The sequence below is a fragment of the Podarcis filfolensis genome (genome assembly GCF_964270895.1).
Source record: "Podarcis filfolensis genome assembly, chromosome: Z".
NCBI classification, from domain to species: Eukaryota; Metazoa; Chordata; class Lepidosauria; order Squamata; family Lacertidae; genus Podarcis; species Podarcis filfolensis.
Genome location: NC_139617.1, coordinates 3943669 through 3970262, shown reverse-complemented (window position 1 = coordinate 3970262; position 26594 = coordinate 3943669). Strand labels below are relative to the sequence as shown.

General features: G+C 50.8%; 1 protein-coding gene across 6 annotated transcripts in view; it reads right to left on the bottom strand.

The window, feature by feature from the left end:
• Nucleotides 1-25741, bottom strand: part of NLGN3 (neuroligin 3) — a 60077-nt gene extending 34336 nt beyond the window's left edge. For 4 of the 6 annotated variants that reach the window (XM_083596639.1, XM_083596642.1, XM_083596640.1 and 1 more), the window contains exon 1: nucleotides 25545-25729. The gene's annotated coding sequence lies outside the window, so the exon portion shown is untranslated. Of the gene's footprint in view, nucleotides 1-25544 lie in introns of all 6 variants that reach the window. The other 2 variants (XM_083596644.1, XM_083596641.1) reach the window with 2 other exon arrangements.
• Nucleotides 25742-26594: the final 853 nt, after the last annotated feature.

Genomic DNA, 26594 nt, shown 5'->3' with positions numbered 1-26594 from the left:
TTGGCCACTGTGAGAACAGGATGAGGGACTACTAGATAAGTCCTCTTTGGCTGTGATGCAACAGGGCTCTTGTTACGTTCTTATGGCAGTCACGAAGGCCTAAAAACGTTCCCTGCTGACTCTCCTTAAGACAATTTCAGTAGTCTAATTCAGCATCTCTCATGGCTTGGTGGTCTCAGCTCACACATAACACTAAGTTATGACTCATTAAACCTTGGTTTTGTACTATGTGTGGACACTGCCCAGTGGCCTAACCATGGTTTGTTTACTGCCAACAGACGTGACCTGAAGCTGTGGCTTGTTGTTTGCTTATGAACCTTGCTCTGCTTTAACTATGCCCTTCCTTTAACCATGGTTTGTTTGGTGAACCCCCCCGGATGCTCACCAAGCTACAAAGTTCACAGGGCAAGAGTGGCCGGAAAACAAAACAAACTCTAGGGAAACAAGCCATGGTTTGTTTGACCATATAGTTTCTTAAAGAAGCCAGCCTTAGTTTTATGAGCAAACCAGGGGTAGTTTCCAACGGTGCTCAGAATAGACCCATTTAAAACAAGTTTTTAGTGTTTGATGTTGTATTGTGTTTTTATCATTTTTCTGGGAGCCACCCAGGGTAGCTGGGGCAACCCAGTCAAATGGGTGGCATATAAATAATAAGCTGTTATTACTATTGTAATGCATGTAAGTTAGTCATGTCCATTAATTTAAACAAGTTTACAGTGGTACCTCGGGTTACATATGCATCAGGTTACAGACGCTTCAGGTTACAGACTCCGCTAACCCAGAAATAGTATCTCGGGTCAAGAACTTTGCTTCAGGGTGAGAACAGAAATCACGTGGCAGCGGCAGGAGGCCCCATTAGCTAAAGTGGTGCTTCAGGTTAAGAACAGTTTCAGGTTAAGAACGGAGCTCCAGAACGATTTAAGTTCTTAACCCAAGGTACCACTGTATTCTGAGTAGAACCTGCACTGGATACAAACCCAGAGCACTGCTTCTTATTCCGCCTGAGAGTCTATTGCTTTTATTTAAAAATATGTATAGATCACTGTTGATCAGAACACTTTCAAGGCAACCTGCACACAAATAGAAATGCAACTTTTAAACAGTGATAAAAGAAAATACAATACAAAAGTTTCAAAACAACCATAACACTGATATAACCAGGAACAGCACGTACATATCTAGCATGGAAACAAAAGACACTTTTAGCAAATCCGTCAAGCAAAAGGAGTACAGTAAAGCAAAGGGAATAACACTTGTGAGAACAAGTGGCTATTCAAGGCCATTCTGAAATCCTGAAATGTGGCAACTTTACGCAGGTCAGCTAGAAGCGAATTCCAGAGCTGTGGGGTCAAAAAGCCTTCCTATTCCTCTCTGTAAAATGCTTTGAGAGAGACTTGACCTGAAAAGCAACAAGCAATTAACTGGAGTCAATCAATCAATGAACGAATGACCCAGGGGCAAGAGAGATGTATTCTGTACATGCTCATATGCCTTCAGCATAACTCTGTAAGTTTCAGGGCTAATCCTGCCAGCTGAGTTTAAGCCACTATCCAAAGTTTTGCACTAGGCAGAGTTTGCAATGTGTTTGCATGGTTCACAATGTGACGCATGGTTCGCACCAACGAAACTGAATCCATGAGGACTCAAAAGGAAAGCACCGAGGGCTGGAGGGGTCTGACACAACCACAGCTCAGAGCCCCCACAAAAGCAGCTCCTGGTGGGTTCCTACATATCTTATTACCTTGCCTCTAAGTTTTGCACATGGAGGGGTCTCTCCCTAACCCACTATTCTGATCATTATTCCCCTGGATCATTATTACCGAACAAACAGCTTTAGTTACAGGTAGGTAGCTGTGCTGCTCTGCCGTATTCGAAACAAAATAAAAAAAAATTCCTTCCAGTAGCACCTTAGAGACCAAGTAAGTTTGTCACTGGTATGAGCTTTTGTGTGCATGCACACTTCTTCATGAAAGCTCATACCAATAACAAACTTAGTTGGTCCCTAAGGTGCTACTGGAAGAATTTTTGTTTGTTTGTTTCAACAGCTTTAGTGTTCCACAAGGCTAATGCAATTTAAGCACTTGACTGGCTTCACTCAGGTGTCTGAAGGTACAATTAGCATCCTTAACTTCACCTTGGAACCCGCCCAGTACCTCCTTGCTCACCTCCCCTGTCACTCGTTAAATAAGGTTTTTGGCCTGTGTCCTTAGTAAGTCCAAATCTCAGATGCAAACATTATGTTCTTCCGCCTTATATTTTAGATAAAAGCTTCGCCATGCCAGGATTTTTATTTTTTTTATTTTTTTTAAGCTCTCTGAATCTGGCAGTGTGAGATGTGTTCCTGTGAGACTTTGTGCTTTACAGAGATGCCAGCCAGGACATGCAAAGCAGCTCAAGTGACACATCTCAAAGCTTATTAAGTTATATATTTTGGAGCTTGGGCAGGAAAGCATCCATCAGTCTACATCAGACAGTGGCTCACCAGTCCAGAAAATGGAAACTTGGTGCATAGTTTCTTTAGTTTGTAGGAAGAAACTGTTCAAAGGAGTCACTAAAAAGAAAAAAAAGGGGCTTCTGATAGGATAGGTATTTTCACTCTGTGCGAACTTTATCCAACTTACGTCTTCTTGAGTTGGAGTTTTATAGATGGGGAGGGGCTGGGATTTTAAAACCTCTTAAAAACGAACACTGGCCTACCTGCAGTACTGCAGTTGTAGGGCATGCCAAGATAATGCACATGACGTGCACTTGGGGAAAGCACCATATATTGATAGCCAGAGTGGCATAGTGGTGAGTGCTGGGATAGAAACCTAAGAACCTAATAAGAGCCTGCTGGGTCAGGCCAATGACCCATTTAGTCCAGCGTCCTGTTCTCACAGTCGGTGACCAGATGCCTGTGGGAAACCTGCAAACAGGATTTGAGCCCAAGAGCCGCTCTCCCCTCCTGTGGTTTCCAGCAGCTGGTTCTCAGAAGCATTGCTGCCTCCCGCTATGAAGGCACAGCCTGGCCATCAGGGCTAGCAGCCATTGAAAGCCCTCTACCTCCATGAACGTGTCTAATTCTCTGTTAAAGCCACCTAGGCTGGTGGCCATAACTATGCACCACACAAAGTATCCTTTCTTTTATCCACCCTGAATCTTTCAACATTCAGTGTCATTGGATGTCCCCAAGTCCTGTCATTATTCTCTAAACTAAAAAGTTCCAAACACTGCAACCTTCGTTTATAAGAGAGCTGCTCCATCCCCTTGATAATTACGCTTGCCGTTTTCTGAAGCTTGGGAAAGCAGAGAAATCCCCGCTCAACTATGAAGTTCACTAGTTGGCCTTGGGCCAGCTGTTATATCTCAGCCTAACCTACTTCACAGGGTTGTTATGAGGGTAAAATGGAAATGGGGTGGGTGGGAGAACCATTTATGCCACCTTAAACTCCCTGGCAGAAAGACAGACAGAAATGCTGTAATAAAAGAAATCAATAAATAGACAAATAAACATGAATATTATTACTGATGACGATGGCAATGGAGCATGTTCTAGGCCCTGCTATGGGCCCTCGTTATCTGCCAGCTCAACCCCTCCTCTCTGGGAGGCACAACCATCCCTCTCAATACCATGGAAGCAGTGGAACCAGGTCAGTGTGACAACTTCAAGAACAAATACAACAGAAAGTAAACACACCTGCTTTTGGCAGCCCTGGCGATAAGGGGGAGGGGAAATTCATTGATCTGGGAAGACATGGGGTGGTGCAGAGTTTGGATGGGTTGGGGAGGGAGATGCCAGTGAGACAACCAGTCTGCTTAGACCAGCAATGCCAAACCTCACCTACAATCACCCCGAAGCATCTCAGCATCATGCATTGAGCCGCAAGGCAGGTTTCCCCTCACCCCAGACAAGAGCTGCCTTCTGCAAGGAAGCAGGCAAAGGGAAAGAAGGAAGTGCAGGTTGCAGAGAAGGGAAGCAGAGAAATCAGGAAGTCGGGAGAACCCTGATGAAAATGGAAACAGACGCAAAATTTGCTAAAGTTTGATTTCTTGTCCAGCAGAAAAGAAACTATTCCGGTGAACACTGACTGGTATTCGCTGTTGGGGGTGGAGGGGTTAAAGTCCACAAATTATAGGGGGGGGGGTTCCCATTTAAATTGCGTGTCCTTAGCATTGAACTAAACGGCCTTTGCATAGAAAGGAATGGTGTGGAATTAATTACGTCATTCATTACATTAAATGCACAGCTTACATAAATAATTAGGTGAATTACATTAAATAGCAGGCAATGAGATGAATAACGTCGTATTTGGCAGGCACCAAACTGCAGTGGAACAAAACAGTGATGGTTGTGAATGGAAATAGCTGCTGCCTTATATCCCTACGGAGAAATACATGTGGAGAAGTCCACCATCTCTCCTTTGGTGAGGCCGTAAGAGGACGAGGTGGAAGGGCCAAGCCAAACTGCTTAAATTGCGCCCTATGTAGCAGGTGGGGACCACTGTGGACCATACCACGTGAGGCTTCCCCACCGCCACTGCTAGAACAATAATACCATTGTACAAATCTGTGGTGCAAGCCGCACCTGGGATACTGTTCACAGTTCTGGATGCCTCGTCTCAAAAGCAGTAAGGTAGAGCTGGAAATGATTCAGAAAAGGGCAGCCAAAATAATCAGCAGGATGGAGCAGCTCCCCTGTGAGAAAAGATAATAACATTTGAGGCTTTTTTGTTTAGAGAAAAGCAGAGTGAAAGGAGACAGGACAGACGGGCTTATAATTATGTATGTTGCAGAGAAAGTGGATTGGGATAAGATTTTTTTCCTTTTCTCTCTTTACTAATATGAGGGACATCAAGTGAAGCGGGATGTTGGAAGGTTAAAGAAAGAGTCCTTTTTTCACCCAGCAAATAGTTCAAACAACGGCATTCACTCACAAAGGACATAGTGATGTCCACCTACTTGGATGGCTTTAAGCAGTAGACAATTTCATGCAGGACAAGGCTATCAGTGGCTCCTAGCAATGATGGCTTTGCTCTGCCACTGCAGTTGGAGACAATTCTTATGAATGCCGCAGGACGGAAGAATGCTCCTGCGCTTTGGTGCTGTGCCCCTTTGTGCCCAGTAGCCATTTGAGAGCCCTTCATGTGTCACATAATTAAACTGTGGAACTCGCCGCCACAGGAAGCAGTGAAAGTGGCCAACCTTTAAAAGGGGATTTAGATAAATTAATGGAGGCGGCCATGACTATGGTAGCTATGCTCTGCCTCCACTGTTGGAGGTGTTAGGCCTCTGAATCCCTGCTAATGGGAACTGCAGGTTGGGAGAGGGCTGTTGCGCTCGGATTTCCCAAAAGAGGCCCCTGGTTGGCCCCTGTGAGAACAGGGTATTGGGCTGGATGACCCACTGGCCTGACTCAGCAGGCTCTTCCTATGTTCTTGTGAGGGCGCTGAGACACAGGAGACGATGGGAGGAAGACATTAATTTCCTTGAATCCGGCAGATGATTCTTTGGGGAGGGCTCAAAAGGGCTCCGCCAAGCCGCTTCTGAATTACTGGAGCATGAGAAAGTGGCCTGCCGGCTGCAGAGGCAGCTCTGGGCAAGTGGCGCTTGCTCACATCTAGAGTGGCTCCATTGAAAGCAGCAAATGTGGGGTAGCGGAGTGGCCGGGGTGGGGGCGGGGAAGCAGACCCGAGGAGCTTGCGCTGCAATGGAGCCAGGACTGGGCCAGGACGAAACCCAGGGAAGCATGCTCGGTGCTGAGCACCACCATGCCACTGGTGCGAACAGGGTCAGCCAGAGAGGCGAGGAGTGCTTCCAGGCAGAGGGCTGCGGCTGGCCAGGTGGCAGCCCTGCCGACCCAGGTTCAGCATGGTCCAAACAAACCATCCAAATGCTCCATTGTGCACAAGCTGGCAGGAGAGATGCCTCCCAGGGGCCTCCCTCTCTTCCTCTTGTTCAGTGCCTGCACGTGCTCAGAGGCCACAGCCTACAAAGGAGGTAGGGGGACATCTTCCAGCCCCAGAGGCCACATTCCATTGTGGGCAGCCTTCCAGGGGAGGAAGAATGGATTGGACCCTTCCCTATGCATGGGAGGCTACATTGCAGCCACATGCAAAATCCAGAGGTTTCCACATCAACACACCCCTCTCTCCATCTGTCCAGGCATGGCCTTCAGAGACTCCCAGAGTCTGGCAGTGTGGCTACAGAAGCACCAGTTGCCTAGGCCAGTGGTTCTCATGCTGTTTCCTCTGGGCCATGATTTCGGAATAAAAACTTTCTCGCGCCACATTGATTTTTTAATTGGTAAGAAATACATTGGAAAAACAAAAAAGGAGCAACTCCGATCAGGGCTCTATTTATACAACACAGAACACAACTACTTTATTATATGATCACAGAGCATCAGAAAGTATAAAAACAAAGCAGGTTACCTAAGAACATGAACTGCTCCCAAAATATAACTATAAACGAGCCTCTTACGTATGTACCTTAAGTATGTAGACAAACTCAGTGAGAGGTGTGAACTTGCTTTTGCCGGGTGATCTCATTTATACGAGGTCTAATTTGAGACAGTCAAGTTCTCGTCTCCTCATCAACACAAAGGAGCCTTTCTCTTTTCTGATCATTCACATGTTCACAACAAAATGTTTTGGAGAACTGTAGAAGAATAGACAATGCCATTCTCCAGCACTCTGAATGGTGACTGCTCTCATTTTGGGGAAAAATTAATCTCTATCCATATTCTGAAAATAAAAATATTTTCATACTATACTACACTGAAATGTTTAAACATTTATTTGATTGTCCTAGAATCTTCCTGCCACGTTTGCCATCCTCTCCTGCTGCACCCTTTGAGAACCACTGGTCTAGGAAACTGCCCAGCAGGAAACCCCAGTAAGACAGGGCAAGAACTGGGAACAAAGGAAATCTGCCTAATACTAGGCTGAACTATTCATCCCGCTGGCCCAGGACTGTCTGTTCCCCAGGACCTCAGGCAAAGAAGAAAGGTCTTCCCTGGTGCCGGCTGCCTGGAGGTGCAGGGGGTTGAACCTGGGGCCTTCTGCACCCAAAGCAGGTGATCTCAGTGGTGGCTGGTGACCATAGGGACTGGGGGAAAGCAGGGAGGCCGGCTGTAGGGGGAGCTGGAGACAAAGGCAGCCAGAGCCAAATGTGCTCCTCCCTGCTGAGTTCTGCAAGGGCAACACTGGGACCAAGGAGGAGGAAGTGGGCAGGAAGAAAGCAAGTGAGCTTGATGGAATCAAGAGGGAGGCTGGTGAGGCAGTGCTCCGTTTGTCCTAATGGAACAGCTTCCATTGGGTGTGCTGCCCCCAGAGCTATGGTTCCGTCTCCTAGGAAGTTTGCGACACTGAGCCCCAAAACTATTGCTACCATATTGGCACAAATATAAGCCACACCCGAATATAAGCTGTGCCTTTAAAACTTGTGGGGGGGGGGGGAGAGAGAAAAAGAAAAAGAAAAAAATACCCAAATATAAGCCAGTCACTTCCTTGCTGCTTCTGGCTGCATACTAGGTGGTGGTGGTGGTGAGCTGCGTTGTTGGCGGTCTTTCCCCTTCCTTCCTCTCCCCCTTCCTAGCCTTGGGGGAGAGGATGGGGGACTACAGACAGGGCAGGCACCGCTTTGCCATGCTCCTGGCACTGTTTGCCCCGTGCTCCTGGCAGCACACTGTAAGATCGCGAATATAAGCCACACTATAACTTTTCAAGGTCGAAATTTGGCAAAACGTGAGGCTTATATTCAGGCCAATACGGTACAAGGTGACATCTCCACAAGCCAACCTGTTCCAGAGGAGTCTGGTGCAGCAAAATGGCATGTCAGGTTTGCAACTCATTGCTCCTGCCTGTCTCCCACTTGCTCTTCTGTGAGTGCTGCCTGCAGGAACACAGCCACCTTCTTCCAGTCACAGTGGAAGAGGGGGAATCTTGGCTGCACACACCCCATACATTTAAAACATGTACTCCCACCCCCAAGTATCCTGGGGACTGTAGCTGGCTAAGGGAGCTGGGAACTATAGCTCTATGCGGGATAAGCTACAGTTCCTAGGAGTCTCTGGAGGGACATGCTTTAAACACATGGTTGGCATGCAGCCCTGGTGTCACCCTGTAAAGTGAGGGCAATGCTATTTCCCACCTCCCACCCATGAATACGGTAGCAAGTGCAGGTTCCAGCAGCAGCAGCAGCAGCTGGCAAATAGATGGGCTGCTCAAAATGGCGCAAGGGCAGGGGAATGGACTTGTGGAGTATCTGCCCACAATGACGCCATGAGTGCTGTCCAATAGGTGCCAAGGCAGCCAGTCCCCAGGGCAAAAGGTTCTTTCCCGGCAACTACATTTAGCAGTCTTGAGTGCTCAGGAGAGAGGGGGAGATGGTTTCCTGACAATGGGACATCTAGGTGGATTAGGGACAGCAGTGCAGTCTGCTTGGAAGGGAGAAACCACAGAGTCTGTGAAAGCCCCAATAATGTGCCATTGTCTGGTGGTATATCGCAATCATTACTTTGGGAGTGGGGAGGCTGAAAACTGTCGCCCCCATTGTAAGAAGGAGCTGCTTAGTCCGGCCTTCTGATGGATGCCTTTTAAGAGCAGCTACAACCCCCCCCGAAAGATGTTCCTTCTTCAATGCTGTCTTTCCTTAGGTACTTCAGAAAGCCAAAGGCTTTTCCAAACTAATGAATAGCTTTGCACATCTTTCCATCAGGATAGCAGTCCATTTATTTATATTGTGGCTGCATGTAGCCCAAGGTGTTACCACCTCAAAAAACCCACTCCTGTCCCTAATCTCAGCTGGAGGAGTAGCTCCTGGTGAAGAGGCACCAAGCTCTAAAGAAAGGCACAAATTATCAGTGTCCACCTTAATTTCCTTGCTTAAGCAGACTCCCTGCTTAACCTCAAGACACAAGCCCCAGCCTACCACTTCTCTGTTGCTGAGCAAAGCAGCCATTTGGTGCCCTCAGTTAAGATGGCCACCATTTCTTCACAGCCATTGGAGAGCACCCTAGAAGCACTGGATCTCAGCCTTTGCGAAGGCAGTAGGCAAGGAATTGCCCTGAAGGGAATTGCCCTGACATGGCTGAAACTGCAGTCCCACAGAAAGCATGTATGGTCTTTGTTTTAAGACTGCCCGCCTACACAACAAATACACTGTTTTAACTGTGGCACACATCCTACCTTTAAGCACATGGCTTCTTCCAAAGAACCCTGAGGGCTGTAGTTTGTTGAGCATGCTGGAAATTGTAGTTCCATGGGGGGTGTTAAACTACAGTTCCCAAGATTATCTGGGGGAAGCCACATGCTTTAAATGCATGAGCTGCACACAGTGTCTAATGCCTGGGTCAGAAAACCAGCTATGGCCACAATGACAAACAAGCAGTTATGACCAAAAACAAACAAACAAACAAACAAACAAACAAACAAAACCACACACCCCAAATCCCACAGCCCTCTGGGAACAGTTAGCTTACTGATGGCCACGTAATACTGCCTGTGTCCAATGGGGTGGGGGCTGTTTATACAATCAAGAGTCAGACACTTTGATCTTCAAGGGTTATCCTAAGATGGTAGTATCTGACAGCTCCAGAATTTTTTGTCCACATTTATTGCTTGTTTTTACATATTTATATAGTGCTTTTAAGGGGGAGGGTAGTTTTACAACAAGGCAGCTTGCAAAACAGCTAAAAATGATTACAACGAAAAAAGCAACAACAAAACAAGTCAGCCTGCCACAATAAAAATCCTAAAAGGCTTTCCTGACTAAAGCCTCTTGGGTTACCCCCAGCCCTCCTGTTCTGTTGCAGAGCTGTGAGCCTCCCCATAGAAGAAACCAGTCCTCCTTCTGCTTCTGCTTGTCTCACGAAGAATTGCTCTCAAAAGGAAGCTGGGTGATATGGAAGAGTGAGGCTCTGCCCCCCAGAAAATGCCAGCAACCTTTCTGGCATCCTGAATTCTGGTGCCAGTTCTGGCGTTGACGCCAGGCTCAAACGATCCAGAGGCTTCTTACAGACTGCTTATCCAGGAGGCCGACACGGGAACCCCTTTCTGCCAGAATCCCTTCCTGGATCCCTTCAGCCTTGGATCCTTTACCAGACTAAGCCCTTGCCTCTATCCCCACTTCCCCATGGATTAAAAACAAGCAAACACAAAACCCCATCCTGGCTTCAGCAGAGCGGCATCCCCTCTGGTCTTCCACAGTTCTCTGTAGCAGGATGGCAGAGAATCCTACCTTTGTCTCCAAAAGCCTTGGCGCCTGATACATATGGAGCAGCTGCTCATGGGCCACAGTGCCAGCCCTGCCAGGAAGAACCCTGGGCTGAGCAGCAGCAGCAGCAGCTACCCCTTCTCTCTTGGGCTGCTGGCATCCCAGCGACCAGGAATTTCCGACCCTCAGAAATTGCTATTTATTTAATCTGCTAGTCACCTAACAGCTCGGTCGGTAGAGCATGAGGCTCTTAATCTCAGGGTTGTGGGTTCGAGCCCCACCTTGCACACAGGATTCCTGCACTGTAGGGGGTTGGACTAGATGACCCCTTGTGGTCCCTTCCAACTCTACAATTCTAAGATTCTATGAAAAACACGGGGGGTGCGCATCTACTTTGGTGTGTGTTCTACTTTGAGTAGGACTTTGCTGGGTACAACCCATGCATTATTATTTTTTGTAAGAAGGACAAGTGTCAAAATTTAAGCAATCGAATCAATGCATAAAGCACTAAGTTCTGCTGGGTCAGCAAATTAGGGTGAGGAATGGGACAAAGTAGCAACTAGAGTGGCAACAACATCAAGGTTTTCTCATTGAGCAGAGTTTTTAGCAAACAGGAGTGGGGTTTTTTAAGCTATTAACTTGCAGTCCAAAGTGTTACAGTCTGTTCTACTAAATGTGGGAAATTCTCTCTCTCTTTCTCTCTCTCTCTCATAGTCAAAGTGCAAGGTAGGAAACAGTTTTATATTTTCCCAGAACTGACCACTCTCTTTGGGCCAAGATGACCCTCTGCCAACATTCAAAACCCCTGACTGCCTATCTAAATATTTACCTAGGAATACTCAAGTGAAGCAGAAGGTCTTTCTCCCAACAGAATGAGGAAGCTGACAGCTCCCTGCAACTCAGATTTTCAACCAAGAGTCCAGCCCTCAAGATACTACAGATTACTTAGATAAGTAAGAAAGACAGGGAAGAACCTCAGCAACCCTCTCTGTAAGATTTTCAGGAATTACCCCAAAGGTTAAGGCCAGGGGTGGGGAAACTCTGGCTCCCTAGATGCTGGACTACAACTCCCATGTGCCATCATCGCTGATCATTGGCCATGCTGGCTGCAAGGACCTATGGGATTTGAAGTCCAAAAGCATCTGGAGAAGCCCAATAGGTTCCCCATCCCAAGTCTCAACCTTTGGGGTCATCCCTGAAAATCTTACAGGGAGGGTCTCTCCCTACCTGTTGGGTATTTTATTACAATCAAAAAGATATAAATCTCATGAAATAAGTAAATGCTGCTTGGGTTAGACCTTCAGTGTAAAGCAAGGCCCATCTTAGCAAGTCAAACCGTGAGGGAATCTTACTTGAATGGCCCACGACTATCAACCGACGCCTAAGGACATGTTGAACGCTGGCTCTGTCTGCTCCAAGGCACAAGCAAACCTGGCCTTGAACCCTTCTCACAAACAGAGGTGAAGTGGCCCAGGGTCTTGGGGAGTCGTGGATCTGTTCCTATTTCTGCACCATCTCCAGCCCCCTACAGCTGTCCAATCAGCATGAAAGGGGAGCCTTTATAGCTGCTGCAAAGAAGCCTTCACACCCAGAGTGAGAGGAGGCGAGTCAGACACGGAGGATTGGTTCCCGGGGTCATTCCAGGGGAGGCATGTGGCAAGAGCCCCGAGGAGGAATCATTCTGTGTGCTCCAAAGCTGAGGAACACTTCAGTTTCAAGAGTGTGGTGTGCAAGTGCTGTTGCTCATGATGGAACTTCAAGGAAAACACAAGTTAAGGCACTCTGAAAGAAGACACTTGAGCACTTCAAACCATTTGCCCATTGCTGTGCACTAGCTCTAGCAGAAAGGTAGTGCGGAAAAATCTGCCCTGATCACTGCAATGCACCCCTCATTATTATCACTGTATGATTATAAGATTATTGCATAATATTGGGTTGCTGTATAATCTTAGAAGGGGGCATGGCTGTGGCTACCATGAAGGGGGCCTTCACTTCTGAATTTGCCACAAGCAACCTGTACCACTTTAGACCCACGTGATGGATTGCTCCTCCATACAGAACAAGAAAAGCACACCCACTGCAGAATTAGGTGTCAGGAAGGGACCCATATATAGCCTTTCCCCCAACATGCTACTTCTGTTATCTGCATGGGCTTTCTTTGTTTAAGGAAGATGTTAAGGTTATGGTGTGAGGCTCTGCTTGCAGTCTGAAGTGGCAAAGGCCAGAGACATGTTCTGCAAGTTTGTGAACAGTGATAAGAAAGTTCACCCTCCTTCCTCACACAGCAATGGGCACGAGGGGTCCCTTCAGGGCCACCCAGTCCTGTCTCAGCAGAAAACAGAAGACAGAAGAGAATAGAAGCATGGGAGACCTACCTGGATATTCTCTGTCGCCTATTGAGCCCCTGGTCAAGTTAGGAAAGCAAAGCTACTGCTTTATTCCATTAGGAATACTTTGCAATGCAAGGTGAAGACTAACAAAATAAGAGGAGCTATACATTGCACACAGTAGACCTCAGGTCTAATCCCCAGTGACATTTCCAAGTAGGAACAGAAACGACTCGAAGCCCTGGGGAGCCACTGCCAACCAATGTAGACAATATTGAGTGAGGTGGAGCCATGGTCTGACTTAGCGTAAGGCAGCTTCCAATGTCAAAGACATTTGCCTAGAGGAACGATCATAGCTCCGTGACAGAACATCTGCTTTGCATGCAGAATGTTCCAGGTTCAATCCCCAATGGCATCTGCAGGTTGGCCTGGGAGACTCTGAAACCCTGGAGAGCAACTGCCAGTCAGTGCAAACAGCGCCAAGCTTGATGGAGCAATGGGTCTGGTTCACTATCAGGTAGCTTCCTTTGCTCCCGAGAGATCCCCAAAGATCTCACCAACAAATAAAGAACAATAAAAGCTAAGCGGCCTATATGTGATTAGGAGAGGAGCCACAGAAAGTAAGAACAGCAACTTTTGAGCCCTGGTGGACAGAGAGGACCACTCCACCTTCTCAGATGCGGGAGACTAACGTGGTCAGATGTGGGGATGGTAAAAGGAAATCAAGAGCTTCATCCTCGTGTTCAAATTTGTCACTGCAGCCATTGGGGAAGTGGCAGGGAACCCCCAGCCTCAGCAGGACACTCGTGGTGCAAAGAGGCATGAAGGGATCCTGACCGTCTTAGCGGAAGGAAAGACCCACAGCAGCAGCAAGCTTCACCTCCCCCCAAAGGCTTCCCAGAGGTTCCTGCGGCAGCTGCTGCTCCTCCAGCATGACGTAAGGCTCCCCGGGGGAGGCAGGCATTTAGCATGCAGCCAGCAGCCTGCCCAGACTTGGTGTAAAGGCCTAGCGAAAGAGGCCTGCTCTTCACTAGCCACAGGTTGCCTACAAATTGAATTTCACACTTGTGCACCCTTGAACAAAGCCCAGGTTGGCTGGAGGGAGGGTGGTGGAGGTGGCTGAATCAGGCTTTCCTGAGTGGTGCTGGCCTGCATACTCACTGGAGGCCCAGCCTTTCTGCCACCTGCGGTGCCCCTTCCTCTGAACCACAAGCACGCCTTGGCTGACCTGCTACTGGGGAGAGAAAGAACTGGCTGAGTCGCAGGTCTGTTTTAGTGGAGGCTGCAGAAAAACCCACCTCCCATTCAGAAGGTCCCAGGTTCAACCCCCGATGACATCTCCACTTAGGGTCAGGAATGTCCCCCTGGCCTGAAAGCCCCAAGAGCTGCTGTCAGTCAGCAGAGATCACTCACTAGTCTACAACTGGAGGGTAGTAGGCACGGCTTGGTCCGAGGTGGGTCGCAGCAGCAGCAGCAGCAGCATCATTTTCACCATGTAAATATATGGTAAAGAATTGAGAAATGCCACCCCCCATGCATGTTTGTGTTAAAAGTGGGTCCTGGGTTCAAGAAGGTTGAAGGCTACTTGCATAGGCAATGCAGAGCTAGATGGACCAATGGGTATATTCCCATGCTCCCAATTGAATCAGCTCTTCATTTAGAACCATGAGGACTAGAATCTTACTTTCTTTTTAGGTGACGGGCCATAGCTCAGTGGCAGAGCACCTGCTCTACACCGAAAAGGTCCCAGGCTCAGCTCAATCTGTGATGGCATCTCCCGATAAAGCTGGAAAAGCCCCCTGCCCAAAACTCTTTCCCTCTCCCTCACACGGCGGCGCCTCCTCCCTCCCTCCTCCTGGCTTCTCTCCGCCCTGCCTAGAGGAGGAAGGGGGCTGGGCTTTGTTGGTGCCAGCAGCAGCAGCAGCAGTGCTCCAGCGGCCGCCATTTTAAGCAGCCCCTCTCTGGAGCCCTTTCGCGCACCGCTCATCGTCCTGCCGCCACTGCCAGCCCCTGCTGCTCACAAGACACAGGTAAGCAGCCACTGGGGCTTGTGGTGCTCTTGCATCATTTTTTCCCTTCAAAATATAATCTGGCCCCCCACAAGGTCTGAGGGACAGTGGACCAGCCCTCTGCTGAAAAAGTTTGCTGACCCCTGGATAAAAGGGCCTTGGGCCAGGGCCAGGACACCTGCTTTGCCTGCCGAAGGTCCTAAGCTCGATCTCCAGCATCTCCAGGTAGGGCTAGGAAAGACTTGAGAGCTGCTGCCAGCCAGTGTAAACAGTACAGAGATAGATAGACCAATGGCCAGAAGCAGTACAAGGCAGCTTCCCATTCTCTTCCTCCCATGTTTGAACAAACTATAGTTTGTTGAGCTGTTAGGCAAGGTTAAAACCATTCTCTGCCTCCAGAGTAGAACTGCTGAGGGAAGGTGCTCAGTGGCGGAGCATCTGCTTGGCGTGTTTCAGGTCTGAGGTCCAATCCCTGGCATCTCCGGGTAGAGTTGGGAATGTCCCCTGCCTAAAACCCTGGAGAGCCGCTGCCAGTCAGTGTAGGCAGTGTTGAGCCAAAGGTCTGACTCAATAGAAGTCAGGCTCCTAAATTCCAGAGTCTTTCTGTGTAGAGTCTGAGACCAGACATGCCTTATTCCAAGCCCACATTGCACTTTAATAGGAAGCATTTCACAATTTCGGCTGAGACTCATTAAGCGAAGCAGGGAGACGTGTCTGGACCAGCCTTGAGCCATCAGCCAGCGGATGATAAGCATCAGCTTAGCACACCAACATGTGGATAGGACTCAGTGTCCTGATATGCCAAAGGAAGTCGGGCAACTGGCACAGAATCTGTATTCTTGGGGAAACTCGGCTTAAATCTCTCCCTCCAGCAAAAAAAAAAAGGGGGGGAGGAGGTTTCTGGCTTTACATCTGTGAAGCTGCAGATAATGCTGCCCAGTGGCCAATCTGCCTGGTGGCTTCCATCGCTCACTAGCCTCTTTCCTTCCAGCCTCTGTGCCACTCTTGGCCATGAAATCCCAACTCCTGCCAAGGCTCAAATCCTGGTGTCAGAGTCAAGCATGAGAGAAGGGAGAGCTAATGCAAAATGCATGAGTCAACGGATTAGTACGCGAACACGGTATTTCTTTTCACAAGGTGCCAAGCGAATCATCCCCGTGCAGAACACAAGCTGGTCACTGAGTACATCTAAGTCCCTTTCCACCTCTCTCTCCCCAGCAAGCAGCCAGCCCACCTGGGGCAGCCACCTGTACAGATCAGGTGTGGGGACCCCATGGCCCACGAGGCTGAACTGTTGAACTGCAACAGCCACCACCCATCCCTGGCCACAGGCCATGCTTGCTGAGGCTGATGGGAGTTGTAGTTCAGCCAAAGGCTTTCCACACCTGGAGGCAGAGGCTGGTTTAGGTGGCAGCAAACATACTCTGCGTTTCAGTGGCACTTTTCTGCATGTTTCACACACAATCAATCCTAGAGTTGGAAGGGACCATAAGGGTCATCAAGTCCATCCCCCTGCAATGCAGGAATCCTTTTGCCCAATGTGGGGCTCAAACCCACAACAATGAGATTATGTTCTACTGACTGAGCTATCCAACATCGGTTGCTCTCAGTAATCTTTACAACAACCACATAGGGTAGGCAAGCAGCAGCATCCCTACATTGTAGACTGGAGGGCAGAGCTAAGAGGAGAGTACTTTGCCTCCCCAAATCTGGACCCTCCAGATGTTTTGGACAATATTGCTGATCAAGAGTGCTTATTCCAAAACACATCTGGAGGACAGCAAGGTGGGGATAGATAAACTTTTTTTTTTGGCTAAAGTTAGGATCTAAAAATTGTCAGCTCATTTGTATACCTCCACAAATTCCTAATAGGATGTATCCTAATTGTAAACTGTTTAGAGAAGAAATCTTGTGTAAAAAGTGGGGTATAAAATAAAGAGGAACAACCGTTTTTTTGAACTGTGAATAGACTGTCCATCTGAGCAAGTCATTATAAGAACCCTGTAACATCAAACATGTGGTGCCTGATTTTAGCTCACTTTCCTCTTCTCTCCTCATCCCGTTTTTCCTTTTGTGTCAAGTCTTTTTTACACTGCAAGCCTGATGGCGTGCTCCGTGTCATTTTACTGCTTTGCAAGCCACTGTGTGAGCTTTTCCAGCTGAATGCTCTGAATGAAGGAATGAACGAGGGAAGGAATGCTCTCAGCCACTGCAGTTACATCAGTTCTCCTGTGGTGGCTGTTAGTCTGGGCTTATTACCCAGACACTGTAATCTGAGTGCATGAGTGAAACCACTGGCCCAGCTGGCTTGCTACTGGACACTCCGGCCAGCAGAAACCACACATCCCTGCCCCGCCCAGCAAAGTCTCAAGCAATAAAGAGGCACTTCCAGGTCTGCTTTAACTGGAGAGGCATGTCCTCCACCACTGAGCAATGGACCATCCCTGAGAAAACACCTTTGCAATAGCACATCACCACAATAATCCCCACTTTTTGGACCATTTGCAGTGGTGCACAACCATCTCTGCATGTGGCAACTGTGACCATGAGGAGCACCTTAAAGCAACCTCTACATCACACCTGCAAAGCCCTTGCTTCTCTGAGGCAGAGAAATAAGCTATGATCTTTAGCTGAAGACTCTTTGGGTGCATCCTGGGCAGGGCCCTGAGGAGCCACCAGGATCGGTCAATATATGACAAGAGCTTGCGGCTCCTAAGGGGGAGGGGCTCAGTGGCAGAGCACCTACTTTGCATGCAGAAGGTCCCTGGTTTGATCCGCAATGGCATCTCCAGGTAGAGCCGGGAGACAACCCTGCTTGGAACGCTGGAGAGCGGCTGGCAGTCAGTGTAGACAATACAGAGCTAGGCAGACCAATTGTCTGATTCAACACAAGGCAGGTTCCTGTCTCTCCAAGCCGTACCTGCAGATGCCAGGAATAGAGCCCGGGACCATCTGGAAATGCTTCCTCCTCCCCTTCCTGTCCGCCTGAAACCCTGCCCGTCAGCATAGACCATCCTGGACCAGGAGTCTCACTCACCATAAGATGACATCCACAGAGAGTGCTGCTTGTTTATCCGACCAAGGTGGGCCTTTCCTTCTCTGACCAACGAAGCCACAGGCTGCATATTCCAAGACATTTTGGTGGCAGCTTGGTTGGCCTAAGGCGTTGCCCTAACCCTGAACTTTGGAATCTTCCTTATGGGCCAGAGTTGTCCTCCTGCGGTTGATCTGTTTACCATCTAGCCTGAGGAACAGTTCTGAAGAACTCGGAAGTTGGCACACTATTTTGTGATGCTGCGGTTGTCCTAAAAAAAGGGGGGATATTGCTCTGATGGCAAGAGAGTGGTGCAGAGAATAAGCTTTTCTGTTGGAATTGGTCTGGCACCATGCACATCCTCCTGCTGTGGCTCCCGTCCACCCAGATAACCTGGCCCCAAATGCAGACTCCTTCCTACAGCTCTACTAAGGTTCCAAACCTGCTACTGCAGCTGGGAGGAGAAACTTCAAATGATACAACAAACACACTCAGGAGAAGAAGGCTCTTTGAAGTCATGTGGGGTATAACCTGCTGCGGACAGCAGAGAACAATGTATGGGAGGGAATCTCTGGCCCAGGGGCCAAAGGGCTCTCTATCAGGTCCTTGGGGCCTTCTCAAAGGTGCACCTCCCACTTGTCCACAGACCCCATTCCTCCCTGGGCCTGTTCTATATGCATCTTGAGAGCTTTCCCCTGGCCAGAGATGTGCCCTTGAGGTCTGTTCATACCGCTTAGTTGCCTGGATGGAAGACAGGTGTGTGCAGTGCTAGGAACCAGCCAGGTGCCGGGTGATTTTGCGACTGACATGGGTCCACTTGTGACCATGTGGAGCTCTCTGGATGCCAGGCTGGCGACTGGGGGAAGCAAAATGTCACTTAGAGAAGGATCTGAAATATTTTCCTTGAAGCTTGAATTTATTTTGTTCCAAATTGTTTAATTTGATGCTTTAATGTGTTGCAAACCACTTTGAGATCTGCTCTTTAAAATATAAAGCACTATAGAAACGAAATTTATCATAATAATAAACTCCAGGGGGGGGGGAGGTGCCTAGACATTCCATTGTGTGGCCGAGGTTTAAGGTGCCGTTTAGCGATTGAATTATAAACCAGAGTTTCTGAGATTGTGTGTGTGAGAGAGAGAGGGGTGTGTGTGTGTGTAGAAACTTGCCTACTGCACACAATGCTCTACCCGCTTTTGCCTCTGGCCCTGCCCACCGCTGGCATGTGGCCCCTGGAAGGTTGAGGTGAAGGGAACGCGGCCCTCAGGCCAATAGGGAGAATGGTAGGGAAGAGGACTTCAACACTCCGACTGCCTCTGAACATATATAGACTGAGTCACACTGAGGAAGGACTAATAGGAGGAGCGCAGAGGACGCCTTCATCTTCCCCACCTGAAACAAAACATGTCTCTCCGCAGCAGGCTCTGTGACTCTCCAACAGTTTGACTTCACCCACAAAGGCACACTCCTCCATCATCTCCTGAGCTAGACAACTTAAGCCTTAGACTGAGCAGAGCCATGACCAAATCCCCAGAAGGACCCAGGTTACCTTGGGTCAGCTAGTCTCACTCAGCCTAACCTTCCTTATTGCATCGTTGTGAGGAGGAAAGGGGGCTGGGTGAATCATATAGGCTCCCTTGAGCTATTATAGACATGTTATAAATAATGCGGGTGGCGCTGGGGTCTAAACCACAGAGCCTAGGACTTGCCAATCAGAAGGACGGCAGCTCGAATCCCCGCGACCGGGTGAGCTCCCGTTGCTCGGTCCCTGCTCCTGCCATCCTAGCAGTTCGAAAGCATGTCAAAGTGCAAGTAGATAAAGCGGTACCGCTCCGGCGGGAAGGTAAACGGTATTTCCGTGCACTGCTCTGGTTCACAAGAAGTGGCTTAGTCATGCTGGCCACATGACCCGGAAGCTGTACGCCAGCTGCTTTGGCCAATAAAGCGAGATGAGCGCTGCAACCCCAGAGTCGTCCGCAACTGAACCTAATGGTCAGGGGTCCCTTTACCTTTAATAAATAAGAGCAAAGATTTTGGGACCACAGGACCCATGGTAAATGGAGGCACCACCTCCTAAAACCATACCTGGCAGGGAATGTCAATAAAGATGCACACAAACACATACAAATAAACTTTGGGTTTGTTTTGTTTTAACCCCAGAATCTGCTCTCAGGTCCTTTTCATGGTAGTATTCCTTCTGCTGCCAATTTATCCTTTTTTGGAGGAAGTGAGAGAAAACAGGACATTCCAGTTAAGCAAGTAAGACTACAAAAGTCACTGGCCAATAAAAAATACTAACCAACCTGCCCCACTATAGTAGTCATTTGTGGCTTTCCCACAGCTTCAATGAGAAAGGGAGAGGACGAACTCTTTCCACACTTCCAAAAGGTTCTCTGCCAGGGCACTAGAGAGGATCCTTCACTGCCTGTGGCTCAGAGGCAGAGCACCCGCTTTGCATGCAGAATGTCGCATCTCCAGGTAGGGCTGGGAATGTCTTTCGCTTGAAACGCCATAGAGTCGCTGCCGGTCAGTGTTGACAACACTGGGGTAGATGGACCGATGGTCTGACTCAGGATAAGGCAGCTTCCTATATACAGTGGTACCTCGGGTTAAGTACTTAATTCATTCCGGAGTTCCGTTCTTAACCTGAAACTGTTCTTAACCTGAAGCACTACTTTAGCTAATGGGGCCTCCTGCTGCCACTGTGCTGCTGGAGCACAATTTCTGTTCTCATTCTGAAGCAAAGTTCTTAACCCGAGGTAATATTTCTGGGTTAGCGGAGTCTGTAACCTGAAGCGTATGTAGCCTGAAGCGTATGTAACCCGAGGTACCACTGTATAGCTCAGTTGGTAGAGCATAGAATCTTGGAATTGTAGAGGGGGAAGGGACCCTGAAGCCATGGTGGAGGAAGCCACTTGGGTGCCTGGGGTGGGGCGAGCCGCCCATAGGGGTGGGGGCAGGGCCAGATTTGATGATTTAGGTTTGATGATGAAGGTAATGGGGCCCTTTATACGTCCAGCTGTCCTTATCACTTTTTTGTGTTGAATATATGCTGTATGGTCACTGATGGACCTAATAGGTATCTAAAGCCATTTGCACATATAAAAATATGTATTTTATCAAAGTAACTGTTGAACTGAAATACAATTAAGAAGTATATTAATAGTGAAATTCTTTTTAATGTTTTTTTGGGGGGCAGGAGAGTGGGGCCCTAAGCTATAGCTTGTTTAGCTTATACGTAAATCTGGCACTGGGCGGGGTGAGCCACCCATAGGGGTGGGGCGCACTGCGGGGCCTCTGGAGTCTCAGCCGCCCTACAGCTGGAGGAGGCAGCAGGCGGACCATTTGGGCAGCGCAGAGCCTGCACGCGCCCAAGCCACCACATCTCTCCCAGGAGACCCCGCGGTGAGTGCTGCCCAGCATTTTGTCACCCCCCTTAGTGGTGACACCTGGGGTTGCCCGCACCCAGCACACACCCCTTCCTCCACCCCTGCCCTGAGGATCGTCTAGTCCAGGGGTCAGCAAATTTTTTTAGCTGCGGGCCGGTCCACTGTCCCTCAGACCTTGTGGCGGGCAGGAGAAGCGGCATGGGGGGGACTGGAAGAAGAGGCGAGGGGGGCAAGTACTCCTCCCCACCCCCAACTGCTGCACTAACTTTCCCAGGGGCTGCCACTGCCGCCGCCACCACCGCCGTTGCTTCTCGTAGGTCAGCAGAGCGAGCTTTTTCTGGCCACAGGAGCACCAGGGCGGTGGCGGAGGGATGATGAGCAGCACGAAAGGGCTGGTTCCGGAGAGGGGCTGCTTAAAAGGGCGCTCAGCCAGCTCAGCCCAGCCCCCTTCCTCCTCTAGGCAGGGCAGGGAGAAGCCAGGAGGAGGGAGGGAGGAGGCGCCGCCATGGGGGGAATGGAATGGTGCGGGAGGGGGGAGGCGCATCCCAAACAAACAGAACCCCCACGCTGATCCACGGACAGTCCATGGGCCAGATCCTGAAGGCAATTGGGCCTGATCCGGCCCGCGGACCTTAGTTTGCTGACCCCTGGTCTAGTCCAACCTCCTGCAGTGGGAAGAGGGTCAGGGTCGTGTGTTCATGGGTTGTACTAGAGCAGGGCTGTCCAATAGGTGGATCGCAATCTACTGGTCAATCGGGCGGTGTCAACAACTCTGGCTTCCTGGAAAAAGCTCAACAGCTCTGACAATGGGTAGATCACTGGCAGTTTTTTAATACTGTGAGTAGATCGCAGACTCTTGGAAGTTGGACGCCCTTGGACTAGAGGATCCTTGTACAGTCATACCTCGGGTTACAGACGCTTCAGGTTGTGTTTTTTTTTGGGGGGGTTGCGGACTGCCGAAACCCAGAAGTACCAGAACGGGTTATTTCTAGGTTTTGGCAGTCGCGCATGCACAGAAGCACCAAATCGCAACCCGCACGTGCGCAAATGTGCTGCTGCGGGTTGCAAACGTGCATCCCGCACAGATCACGTTCGCAACCCGAGCGTCCACTGTACAGTCATACCTCGGTTTACAGATGCTTCAGGTTGTGCGTTTTCGGGTTGCGCACCACGCCAAACCCAGAAGTACCAGAATGGGTTACTTCCGGGTTTTGGCGCATGCGCAAAAACACTAAATCGTGCTTTGCGCATGCGCAGAAGCGACTAATTGTGCATGCGCAGACGGGGCGCTGCGGGTTGCGAATGTGCCTCCCGCATGGATCACATTCACAACCCGAGCATCCACTGTAGTCCCTTCCAACTCCACAATTCTAGGATTCTATGATTTATAGGCTTATCCCGAGATCATGGCTTGAGTTCAGGCAATCTCCAACCCAAGATTAACCACTGTTTGCTGGGGCCTGATTCAGACCCTTTTCCACTGGCCAGTTGCCTTTTGACTCTCACAGTAACCTCTTTGCGAGTCTGGCCACTTACCTCCATGGACAGATCCTTGGACGAGGGCTATGAAGCCCTAGGCTTAGCACATGCGGTTACTGCTGAAGGATTTTGACTACCAAGCCTTGAACCACATCTAGTTCTCAGCTGATCATCTGTGCTTCTGAACAACACCAGCACAATGCAAACATTGCGACTGGCCTGATCCAGTACAGGAGGCAGCTTATTATAGCAGGAACCATGGGGGAGGGGGTTTATGGGGGAAATCTTCTGGGGTGACTGCAATACCCACTGCCATCAGCAAAGCCTTGTGGCAACAGGGTGTGCATGAGGACAACTGTGTCCCTTTCATCTATACATGTGAACTAGACATAAGCTCCCATTCACTTCCATGGAGCAGGGAGTCAGGCTGCAGCCGGAGAATCTCTTTAATCTCCTTCCCATAGCCTGCTATGCTGATGGTCAAGAGTAGAGACACACACAATCTTCCTGATTGCAGCGCTTTCCCTTCGCTCCAGTTGCATTAGGAAAATGAAAAGGAATTTTGTTTGGAACAAGGAAAAGGAATTGCAAAATGGGAACACCCTCAAAAAAGGGTGTAAATTTTGTACACACACACACACCTACCTCAGGGCTCCATCGAACTCTACAATTCTATGATTCTATGATCCGTGAGGTACCCCGGACCTAAGTTTTTGGATAACTCAGCTGGTTAGAGCATGGTGCTGATAACACCAAGGTTGCAGGTTCGATCCCCATATCGGACAACTGCATATTCCGGCATTTGCAGGGGGTTGGACTAGATGATCCACAGGGTCCCTTCTAGCTCTACAATTCTATGATTCTGTGCCATTCTCATAACTTGCATCTAGATACACCAGTGGGAAGCCTGCACAAAGGACCTAAGAGCTAAGAATCATTCTTTCTGCTTGTGATTCCCAGCAAGCGGAATAAAGTGGTGTGCAGTGGGAGCAGAACAGGACCATTCTGGCCAGTGGTCTTCTGTTCCCCTGTGAATTTTGTCTAAGCCTCTTTTAAGGCCATCCAAACTGGTGGCCATCACTCCCCCCCCCCCCCAGTATCCTGGCAGAGAGGCAGCTGGGAGGCTTCAGCAAGTCCTAGTTCACTGGCGATGCCCACACAGCTGTAAGACAGAGCGGCAGGAGCCCCCTTGTCCAGCCAGCCTTCCTCCATCCTTGCTTCAAGAGAGTCTCAGCAAGAATCTCTACCCAAGCGGAATGAGCCCTTTTCTGACAAACACGTGGGGGGTCAGATCGAAGTTACTAGTCCCTCGGGAGGAGAGAGACACCGACCTAATTCTACAGCACGCTGGAGCATATCTTAACACACACCACAGTGTGCTGGCAAGCATGAAGCCAAGGGTAACTGCTACAGCTAGTCCTATCTGGTCTTCCCTTCAGTTTCACTCCTGAGAAAGGGTCAACCTCCAGGTCTCCAGCGCTGAAATCCGGAGGAGACTGGAACAGCCAGTCGGAGGGGCTGCAAAGTTTCCTGCCCTCTGCTAGAGGGAGGGAGTTGTGTAACCATGGGAACTAGGCCGGAAGGAGGGCCAATCAGGTGCCCTCCAGGTGTTTTGAACTACAGCTTGCAGCCGCCCCAGCCAGCATGCCCTGGGTAGCACAGGAGGGCACCAGGCTGCAAAAGGATGATGGGCAGAGTCGGGCTCACACGGCTCAGCTGCAAGGAGGAGATGCCCCTGCTGGAGCCCGTCCCTCTTTCTCTACAGAAGCCCAACACTGCAGGCTTCCCTTCTGCCACTCCTTCTCTCCTCACCCACCAGGTGAGGGGAGGGTGTGCTCGTCTGCACCAACATACGCACAAACGGAGGCAGGGGTACCTAAGTACCTCAACCAGGATGGGACCGGGAAGGCTCCCAAAGGCAGCCAAGAGGGAGCATAGGAGGAAGGCACTCTCTGCACATGCTCACGGGCCCCTGGCTCTCTTGCGCGCCACTGCAGGGGGAGGCTTCTGCGTGCCAAAGGAGTGCCTGGACCAACCTTGGTACGGATGCACAATCCAATGGCCACACTCCCGTAGGGACATCACCAATGCTACTCTTGCCTCCATAGGGAAAGGCAACTACATACTCCCCAACCTTCCGGAGATTTGGGGGAGGAGGGCCGAGCAGGCCGCCGCTCCCTGAGGGCCCTGTCTGCCAGCTTTGGGCCCCGAGTTCCCACCCCCATTAGTCTGCCCGCTTGCCCCGAGGCCCAGGATCGAGGCCAAAGGGCCGGAAAGCGGCGTCCCAGCAGGCCTGGGCCGCCGCGGCAGCAGGAGGGGTGACGAGGCCTGCTGTCGGGGCTCCCCAAGGAGAAGGGGGGAGGGCGCGCGACGGGGACGCGCAGGGGAGGCTGTGCACCCTCGTGGGCAGGCCCTCCAGCCATAATCATGGCGGATTGGGGCCACCCCACGCGCCAAGCTCCCCCTCCCCCGCAAGCACAAACCTCGATGCCGGCCACCCACCCAGACCCCTTCCTCGGCAACAAGGGGCGGGGAATGAGGGAACGAGCGCCCGGTCACGCGCCCCCAAGGCACAGACACACCGACAACCATCGCCGGTTATAGAAATTTCGGGAGGGGGGGAGGGTGCGCGGAGAGGTGATGGAGACGCGCGCCTGGACCGACAGTTGGATGGACGGGATGGCTCCTGTCCGGGGAAAACCGCCCCCACCCGTGTTTCTACCTCTTATGCCTAAAAAAAAAGAATGGGGGGGGAGGCTCTCCTCTATGCCATCCTCCTCCGCACCGTCTCCATGGCAACGCCACAGAGACCGGTCACAGCAGCAGCAACCCCCCCTCGCTCCTCCGCCACCCCCGCACTTGCTCCCATCCTCCACCCAGACCGACGGACATCGCCCCTGAAATGGAGACGGGAATCGGGGAGAGCGCTCGAAGCTGCCGCTGCAGCTGGAGGGAAGGATTGCGAAGGGGGATTCCCGCTGTCTGCAACCCACCCGGCGGCGCTGGGCGGGTGAGGGGGTGGGGGGAAGCCTTCGCTCTGCCTGTCGGTCCTCCTGCCGTCCGTCCGTCGGTCGGTCCATCTCCCTCCCTCCCTCCTTGCTCGGCCACTCACCCGACGCGCTCCTGCTGCGCTGGGCTGGGGCGAGGAGAAGGAGGCGGTAGCGCGGGGCACCCCGCGGCGGCAGCCATGCCGGGCTAGTCCAGTCCGAGCCGTGGCGAGCGGTGGTGGCTTGGCGGCGGCGCGGGAGGAGGGGCGGCTAGGCGGGCGCGGGAGGGCTCCTGCAACGGCCGCCGTCAGAGCCGCCGAAGTCCCCGCCCCGCACGCGCGTGCCTGCCTCCCCTAGCCAGGCGCCTCGTCGTCGGCGTCTTTTGGTTCTCGCCTCTTCGCCCAGCCGGCCCCGAGAGCGCGCCCGGGCGGAGCACGCGGGAGCGAGGGGCGCGCGCGTGCACGGCGGAGAGGGGGGCGAGGAGGAGAAGGGGCTGCTGGGCCGGTAACCCCTTCACCGCCGCTGCCCGATGATGCAAGGAGGGACCACCTCCCTCTCCCCCAAAAAGGGACCCCCTCTTTTTGAGACTCGCCTTTGCGGGGGGAGGGGCTTGTTTCTAGCAGAGGAGGGTCGTCTGGGCATCTCCCCCTCCCGAGATGCCAACCTCCCCCCAGAGCATCCTATTCCTTTTTGTAGCTCACCTGGAGCACAATTCATGACAGTCTCGCCCACCGCCCGCTTTAGGCTCGGCCTATGACTCTCCCCCATTCCCCCTGCGTCCCATGGTTGAGCAAGCGATTCATATTGTACCGAGGGGTGGGGTGGTTAGGGGGCAAGCAAGTTCCTGCTGTGGAACTCTGAGGCTGCTCCTCCTTCTCCCAGAGCCGCCCCCCAGCCTTGGAGGTGAGTCGCCCACGCAGGACGGGAGGTGGGATGGGCTCTGCCTTTGACTCTGTGGAATCCCCAGCCCCCCAGAAGGCGAACAGACTCTGGTCCTGTGCAGGAAACATGGGGACTCTGTGGGAGAGCACCTGCTTTGCCTGCAGAAGGTCCCAAGTTCAATTCCCTGCAGCATCTCCAGGTAGGCCTGGACATGTCCCCTGCCTGAAACCTCAGAGTTGCTGCCAGTGAGCATAGGCAGTGCTGAGCGAGATGGACCAATGGTCTGACTCAAT